Raw genomic sequence first — 9,771 nt, 5'->3', positions numbered from 1 at the left:
AAAAAAAAAAAATGTATTTACAGACTCATATTTCAGATATATTATATATTAAATTTATGTATACATTTGTGTGCTTATTTTATATGCTTGTATAGACATTGTGTATACATATATGAACATAAGTGAGTATACATAATAGATATACTATAACAAGTAGTTAAATAGTGAAGAAACATGATTTACAAAGTTTTAGGGAAGTGTAGTGTTCACATGGCAGTGTTCACAGACAGAAAAACACCCAACAACACTACAGTTGGATTTTGAATTGGATTGTAGAGACAGGGAACATACCAAATGATTAATCAGTATTTGTAGTCACGTGTTCTAGGTTTCAGAGTTTATATTTCCATCTATTGTGTTACATTTTTTTTCCTAATAGCAGCATTAAACATAATGCTTAGCTTTGTTTTTATAAGTGGGGTATTTTTTATTGGTCCTTGTTCAGGAGTTTTACTCTAAATAGAACATAGTGATGAGAGTGTGAACACTAAGGCATTAACAAGAGCTCAGGAACTGTAGTTAACATGTTCAACGCTTTCTTAGCTTGGCTATCTTCATTGTTCCATGTCTTACTTTCATGAGAACGTTTCTCCCAAGGAACATTAAAATTTGAATCTCATAACCTGGTCATGACATAGCTTGCTTGCTTTTGTGTGAGGTTATAGTGCAGCGTACGGTTAAAAAAAAATCACTGAACACCTTTGGCTTGAATTTATGAATGATTCAAACCTTTTCTCAACCAAGATTATTTTACAAGAGATAATGGTAACTCTAGACTACTTGGATTGCTTAGATATTTGCATAAAAGTAAGTCAATAAGGCTGTTCAAATTTGTTGTGACATCGCCCTGTATCATGGAGAGTTCATGGGATAGGGAGATCTACACTGATTTAGGAAACTAAACTGAGGTCTCTATATGTGTGCTTATCTGATAGGTAAACTACACCCAAAGTAATGATGGAAGTATTTATGACAGCATAAAAGAGTAATGGAAGTTTTAATCACTCTTGTTCTTCAACTGTGATTCAACTAATTTTCAGGAAGAAATTAACCATTATTTTCATATTTACCTGATTTTATGTTTTAAAATATGTGATAGAGAAAGATAGATAAGATAGTTATAATCCTGATTTCTTTCAGTTCATTAAAAATGGTTTGTTCTTATATTGTTTGACCAATTATGCATGCCTATGTCTTGTAATCTGAGCAATTCCTTTGAAGATAACAATATGCAACATATTAACAATTGTTAATCTCCTATGATCTTGTTTTGATATTCTGTAGTGTTACTTTTTCTCTTCAAAATAAAAAGCAACAAATATTCATTAGACACTATACACTATTTTAAACTTAGGTATTACTTCATTAATTCTCATGATACTTATACAACTCTTCTAGTGAAGTCAATATTATAATTTTATAAATAGGAAATATGAATCTTAGAATATTGAATACTTTTAGCTAACCAAATGGAAAGTTGTGAAGCTAGAATTTGAACTAGATTCTTCGGTTTACAAATTTAAAGCTAATCACTAAGTTATACTGCCACTAATAGAAGCGGTCATATATACCCTATAGGGGTGGAAATAATAGTCATTAGACTACAGAAAATCAAAGAATTATTTAGTAGCTGAGCTATTCATTTATTCTGTCTAAAATTCATGCTCCTTATTTGTAATAGGGTGTTCATATTAGTACAAACAACCTCTTAGAATTGTGGTAATAATCTAATTACATAATGCATAGCGATAGTTTAACTCTATTATGCATTACCTGTATATATGAACTAAAAATAGTTCTCATTGTTAGTTTTATATGCATATTCCTTCATTTAAAACGTTGAGTATCTTAGATTTGTGCTGCATAGTAGAGTTTCAATGTTTTTATACACAATATATTGGTATGCATGTTAGTCAACATCAGGTATTTGTAATACAATAGGATTAACACCTATTACTTTAGGGTTTAGAAATGACATGCAAGTTCAAAGTGCTACAATTCAGCTTGCTTTTGAAGAATATTACAGAATACTGTGGGTTTTTTTTTTTAACTGGGCTGGCTACATTGAGATTCTTATTTTACTACTTTATTTGCTACATTTACAAGAAGTGATTAAAATACATGGTAAAAGTCTGTTCTAAAAATTTATTACACTTTCCGTTCCTTACACTAGTGAGACAATAAGATGTTTACACATGTGAGTCTGGTTAATTTCACTTGTGAGTGTGGTCTCTAGTTGCATCCATTTACCTATAAAAGCCTCAAGTCTATCTTTCTTTATAGCTAAGTAGTACTCGAATGTATAAAATACCACATCTTTTTTATCCATTCCTCAGTTGATGGGCATTTGGGTTGTTTCCAAGATTTAGCTATTACAAATTGTCCTACTATAAACACGGGTGCACATATATCACTGTGGTATGATGTTTTCATTTCTTCTGGGAAAATATCCATAAGAGGAATAGATGAGTCGAATGGGACTCTAATCCTAGTTTTTTGAGGACACTCCACACTGATTTCCACAGTGGTTTCACCAATCTACAAGACCAGCAGTGGAGTAGGGTTCCTTTTTCCCCACAGCCCAGCTAGCATTTGTTATTGGTTGATTTCTTGATGATAGCCATTCTTTCTCTGGTGACGTCAAAACTCAGTTTTGTTTTAATTTGTACTTCTCCAATGACCAATGATGTTGAATATTCTTTCATGTATTTATTTGCCATTTGTATTTCATCATCTGAGAAGTTGTATTCATCTGAGATGCCCATTTTGGGATCAGGTGATTGACCTTTGGGGGCCTGATTTTTTTTTTTAATTTTTTATATGTTCTAGATAGAAGTCCTTCATCTGACAGACAGTTGGCCAAAACATTTTCCTAATTTGTAAATTTTCTTTTCACTCTGTTAGTTGTTTCTTTTGATGTGCAAAAACTTTAAAACGAGTCTACTTTTAAGTATAGATGTCTTAGAGCAAAGTTTCACCTACGTCTGACTCTTCTGAAAGTAACAATTGAGAAATAAAGAACTTTTATCTATTTGTGAAATAATAATAGTAAAATATGTTATTAAGGATGATTGATGTGGTTATATAACTATTTATTAAAATCTAAAGGGTAAACACAAACATAAAGGCTCAGGAAATATCACTTTGAGAAATCTGTGACTCAGGAATTATTTTCATCTTCAATGTATCTTTATATAAATGTACATTAGTTTGGACACACTGTAGCCTGTCAGTCAGAATAGATACTGAAGGGAATTTGACGTATTTGAAAGTTGTGCACAATTGAATTATTTTTATTGTTTTAGTTTTTAAACTTTTTTTTAAAAAAGAATAAAAATTTAAAAATTAAGAACGATACAGAATCTCAAAACAAAATGATAGGAAGTCAACCATGATTGTTATATCACATGTTGTTATCTTTAAAGTAGTTGTTCAGATTCCCAGATATAAGTAAACATATATAAAATACTAATAATCAATGGGCTTGGTTTATTTTATGTTTAAATAGCATGCTTAAATGTTAAAAGTTAATAGATTTACCTCTTTTGGAATACTTATTATCTCTTCAAGTTCTCTTCTCAAAGAAATACATGGTTGAAGTATTAAGAGTATGTTCATACAGAAGAAAAAAGAGTACTAAGTTGAAAAAATTTTGATGTAAAATCCGAATTTGAAGTAACTAAATGGAAAATAAAAAATTAGTATAATTTCAGATAAAGGTATATAGAGTTGAAAAATTAATATGCAATAAATATGCAACGTTACCATCCTTCAGGTACATAGTATAATAGTAAAACATGCATTTTTTTGCATATAATCTTGAGGTATTCTTCCATTGTGCTATATCTAATTATGTCAATATGTGTGTTTTCACGGAGACCAACGTGGGGATTTGACATTTTGCAACTAAGCCCAAAGCTGCCCTTAGGGGGCAGCAGCCTTGGCGATGCTGTTGAAAAGTTAATTCAAATCCTATCTCTTTGTTTTTTCTCCGGTACCAGGAACCGAACTCACGACCTTGCGCTTGCCAGGCAGGCGCTTTTGCCACTGAGCTAAATCCCCAGCCCCTAAATCCTATCTCTTTTAGGCTTGAAATCCTACAGGAGACTCCAATTTATTCAGAGTAAAGGAAAAAAGGTATTTTAATGATTTACAAGTTTCAGTGAAGCACAGAAGTGTTTTGTTTATTTATTTTTAATTCTTCCCAGCTCGATGCAAGATAGAGACATCCTTGCACCTGTATCCTCCATTCCTGGGGTTGGTACTTATCATGGTATCATGCAGTCCCTGTCTAACATGGGCTGGATTTCCCACAGGACTCCTAACTCCAAAAGGCAAGCAATGACTTTGACTTCCCTGCCTCTGCCTAGCAGGGAAACTAAACCCCAAGAACAGCTTACTTAGATTAGCAGACACCTCAGGGAAAAGGCAGTTACATGCTTCTGTGATCTATTTCCTCTCATGGGTCCCTGCTCTCTTTTATTTTTTAGTTTACTGCCACCAATCCTGTCAAAACTTGGACCCTTAAAGATTATTTTCTTTTTAATCCAGGAGTCTTTTTGTCCTTGCAAGTAAACTTGCTTTTCAAAGACAAGATAACTTATGTAAACATCTTTATCATTAAAGCAATATATCATACAATGTTTTTAAATATCCATAAACTGTTAGTTTATGCAGAAAATCGAGGGGTTTTTTTCTTTCCTTTTGAGAGAAAAAAATGTGTGTGACTATTTCAGTCAAACACAATCACTTGCTGAATGGAATGTTTTTTTTGTTTTTTTTTTTTGTTTTGTTTTTCTCCGGTACCAGGAACCGAACTCACGACCTTGCGCTTGCCAGGCAGGCGCTTTTGCCGCTGAGCTAAATCCCCAGCCCCCTGAATGGAATGTTAAATTATTATCTTTTTAATTGTGATTTTAGTGGTTTCCAGCCCTTCAGAAGCTTGTCAGACAGGAAAATGCCATGTCGTTAATATAATGCATAATACGTAGTTTCAACAAATGAAAACTGCATGAGAAATTCTTCCACAATTTGGACTATAGGAATAGATTAGGACATCAGTAGCATCTGCTTAAATTTCTAAAAGTCCTAGAAATACAAGACATGACAACAAACAACAGAATGTAGCAGAGTAACATCAATTAGTAAAGTGGATGGTGAAAAATTAATTCTCTGCTCTCACAGCTTTTCATAGATTTTCTGTAACTGGAATGATATCAAAGCAAAACATCAAAATATTTCTTTATTATTTTACCATAAAAATAAACAAAAAATAAGACCAGCTGTATTGTTTCTTTCCTTGCCCTTCTATTCTTATACTCAGATGAAATAGTTATCAGTAATTTGGTATACCTTTCTACTATTTTTATGTATCCTTACATATACTTCTATAAAAATGAGATCATGTTACATAAATTATCTTTTTCTTCACCTTAGAAGTGGTAATCTATGGTAAATACATAAATTTAAGTATTTTTTTAAAAATTACGTATAGAATGGCGCTTTATTTTTACTATAGAATTTGAATTAGACATGTTGGCACAAAGGAAAATTCATGCTTACATATGGAATTACAATTTAAACCCTTTTATAATTATTTCAATTATTGCTTTGTTCTCAGAAAAATTTATTATGGAAAGTGCAGACCTCACTTTTTTCAGTTAATAATACAAAGGCAATATTCAGATATTTGTGCTTTTCCCTAATGTTTTAATAATTGAGGAATATATTGTAATACTTCCAGTGAATTTAATCTTATACTGTGAAATTATTTTGAATTTCTATATGAAACAATTTGATAATATATATTCATTTAGCCAAAGATTTAAGTATATCTTAAGTAAACATTCTAGTACATAGTATTCCTAAGTGAAATGGTCATTGTAAAGATTTTTGCTATAATGTAGCTGTGATGATTTAAGTCTAAAGTAGCCTACAAAAGTTTCATGTTTTCAGAGGTATAATGTTTTTGAAGGTGACTATATCAGGAGGGCACTATTTTCATCAGTGGATTAATTCATTGATGAGTCCACAACTAAATTTCTGGTAGGTGGTGGAGTCTGGGTAGAAGAGGTGGATCACAGGGAGGGTGTACTGATCACTCTGACTCTTCCTGTTCTCTCCGCCTTCAAGGTACTATGGATTAAACAAATTTTCCTCTCCAAGCCCTTCTACCATGTTATTTCTGCCTTAAATCCAAACAGCCATGGACTGAGCCCTTTATAACCATGAGCCAAATAATTCTTTTCTTTTTGTATGTTAGGTACTTTGTCCAGCAACAACAACAAAAAAGCTGAGTAATAATAGTATGATTCTTCACAACAAAATTCATTTATACTCCTTTGACTCAGGAAATAATAATAAGTGAGAAATTAGACTAAAAGCATCCAATAGTGTAGCCATGGGTGTCTTACAACATTTGGGCATTTGCAGTGGAGAACTGTTGCAAGAATAAAATATGCATTGGATTTCATGATCTAATAGTATAAAAAGGAACTTAAAATATGTTGTTGAGCATATTATAATTTATTTTATATTAAAATTAAATTTTTATGCTTTTGACAAAATATATCATTAAAATTAATTTCATCTGTTTCATTTTATTTTCATAATGTGATTATTAACAAACTGAAATCTATTTGTGACATACATGTTACTTTAAACAGTGCTAGCATACTTTTGCTTTGTTTTATTTCCTTGTTATGATATGCTTTTATTTTTGAGAAATAAATATACAAAGTGAACAAAAAAGGGAATGGCTTACCAGGACATGTTAGGACATTTTAGGCCACATTTTCAAGTACTTGTGGAACCTACCATGGATATCAGAATCAGGAACCAAGTCTGTACAGTTCATAGAAAAATTTGCAATATTCCATTTTCTTTCCCATATGATATCATGTGGTCTCTTTATAATCCTGAAGAAAAAGCTAGAGGACCAGATACAGAGACTATACAAGTAGAATTTCTGTACTTTAATTTTATGCTAAAAGGATGAATTACAATTGAAATTAAAACCACAAATTGCTTCTACATTATGTATATACTGAACCCAGTGTTTGAACAATAGGGATTCAAAGGTTGTCTCCATCACTTCAGAAAGCTGTAATAAAATACATTAGACTGGATAATTTACTAACAGTAGAAATTTGTTGAGTACAGTTCTGAAGGCTGAAATTCTGTGATCAAGGTACTAGTCAATTCAGTGTCTCAAGAAGGGCAAATTCTCACAAGAGGCATTCAAATAGCTGAAGGCAGAATGGTTCCCTCAAGCATCTTTCATGAGGGCACTAATCTCAGTTATGAAGACAGACCTTCCAAAAAATTGATGTTTTTAAAACTACCACATGGAGAATTCAGTTTGAACATATGAATTTTGGGGGAGAAAGTGAATATTCAGAACACTGCACTCTGCCCACCATGCAATTCAAGTATTTCTCACATGGCAGATAAATTCGTCCTATGCAATACATCCAAAACTTAATTTATTCCAGCAGTAAATTTAAGTTCAATGTTAAACTAAATACCATTAATATTAGATAAGGGTGAAATTCAAATATGATTTATCTTAAGGCAAATTTGATTCCAGCTGTGCATTTGGGAAAGTGAACAAGATGTATGCCACCAAAATGCAGTGGTGGGCCAGGGACAGGATATATATTTCCACTCCAAAAGGAAAAATAATAAGGAAGAAAAGGATATTATGTCTCAAAAATCTCCGAAACACAACAGATCAAGCTTTAACTCTTAAGATTTGCGAATAAACTTTTTTGATTCAGTGTTTCACTGGGAATACACTGGATTGAGGGCTGGACCCTCATGGTGATAACCAGCCTCCTTAACCTCTTTGACCTCATGCAGCATTTCTCATGCATCAGAAGTGTCCCGTATCTGTGGCTCTCCCATGCAGAAGTTGGATCTGAGGGCTCTACCAGTCTGATCTTGGGGTGGCTCCTAGCCTCTCAGCTCTGTTCAGCATTGCCTTACTGTGGGCCTGTTGCAATGGACCTTCCTATGTCTCCGTTGTCTGGATGGGAACAAAGACAATCTATAGCATCCTTTGAAATTTAGATAGAAGTCAAAATACATCCACAGCTTGTATACTCTGCATGTCAGCAGAGATGGCATCATTTGGACACTGCCTAGAATTATTACCCAGGTACTCTAGAGAAGCAGATTAAGCTGCTCCTTGGCTTGTTTCAGTCACATCTGGAGTGCCCAATGAATGCTTCACCAGGAGGCAGAGAAGGCCCTTTCATTCTGGCCCTGCAATGTGAGAGGCCTCTGACATGGCATGTTGTTATCTACTATTATCTGGATTAAATTCACTTAGCTTCTTTTATCCATACTAATCCACTTCTCACAAGTTGTGCTTTACCCTTAATCTCTTTTCAACACACTTTTTCACTATTTCTAATATGACCAGGCTTAGTACTCCTACCTTTTTCATTATAAATTGTATTTTTAGTTTGTTTTTCCATTCTTAAATTTTACTATAAACAGTCAAGTAAAGTTGTGCTGTATCCTTCCCCATTTGCCTGGCATTTATTCTGCCAAATATTCTATTTTATCACTCAGAGTTTCCTTTCTCACGTAACACTAGAACACAAACAAACTCCATTCTACTTTTTGACCTTTATAATAAGAATGAACTTTCCTCCAATATCCAATTATATGTTCCTTGTTTCTGGAAAGTCTCATTAGCATAGTCTTGACCGCCTATATTTCTAGCAAAATTCTGCTCATGATCACTTAGTAATCTCTAAAACATCAGAAGTTACAGCTCTGTTTCTGAGATCATATAAGAATCAACTTCAATGGTCCATTCTCGGTGACTGTATTAGTCACTTTCTAGTTGCTGAGAGAATACATCCAATGCCTGCAACTTAAAGAAGAGGTTAATTTTGGCTTACAGTTTTACTGAGTTCAGTTCATGGTTTGCTAGCTCAAGAAAGAAACAGCATGGCAAAATGACATGTCTCACTGCATGTCAGCCTGGAAATAGAGAAAGAAGAGAGGAATCCGGGACAAGAAGGTCATCCTCCTCCCCAGTGACTTTCTTTTTCTGATGAGGCCCCATCTCTACCTCTAAATAGCACACAGTTGACTATTTAGTCATTAACGAATGAATCCAGTCACAAGAATACCCTCCCCATGATCCAATCACTTTCCAAAAGCTTCACCTATGAATAGGAGACCTTTGGGGGACAATTTAGGCCTAAACTATAATAACAATGTATCTTTTTTTTTTTCCTCAATAATATACTTCCAAACTCTTCAAGTCTGTACCATTACCTTGTCTCAAAACCATTTCTACACTTTAAGGAAATTGTTAAGCAAATATAGTAACCTATGTCTTGGTATTAATTCTGTTTTACTGTATTTGGGCTGATATAACCACATACCTTAGAGTAGTTAACTATAGACAATAGAAATATACTGCTCACTGAAGCCTGGGAGGTCCAAGATCAAGTTATCAACAGATGTGGTGTCTAATGAAGACCTATCCTCAGACACAGCACCTTCTAGTTGTGTCCCCACAAAATGTCAAAGGGACTTTCTCGAGCCTCTTTTATAAAAGCACCAATCCCACTCTCAAATCACTTGTTTAATACCTTACTTTGTAATACTATCATGCTGAAGACTAACTTTCAATTTATAAATATCATGGTTGTGAGGGGCTGGGGATTTAGCTCAGCGGCAAAGCACCTGCCTGGCAAGCGCAAGGTCGTGAGTTCGGTTCCTGGTACCGGAGAAAAACCAAAAAAAAAA

This window comes from Chinchilla lanigera, unplaced genomic scaffold (genome assembly GCF_000276665.1).
Source record: "Chinchilla lanigera isolate Chin_1 unplaced genomic scaffold, ChiLan1.0 scaffold00007, whole genome shotgun sequence".
Taxonomy (NCBI): domain Eukaryota; kingdom Metazoa; phylum Chordata; class Mammalia; order Rodentia; family Chinchillidae; genus Chinchilla; species Chinchilla lanigera.
The sequence above is the reverse complement of the archived record's forward strand: the minus strand, read 5'-3'. Positions refer to the sequence as shown.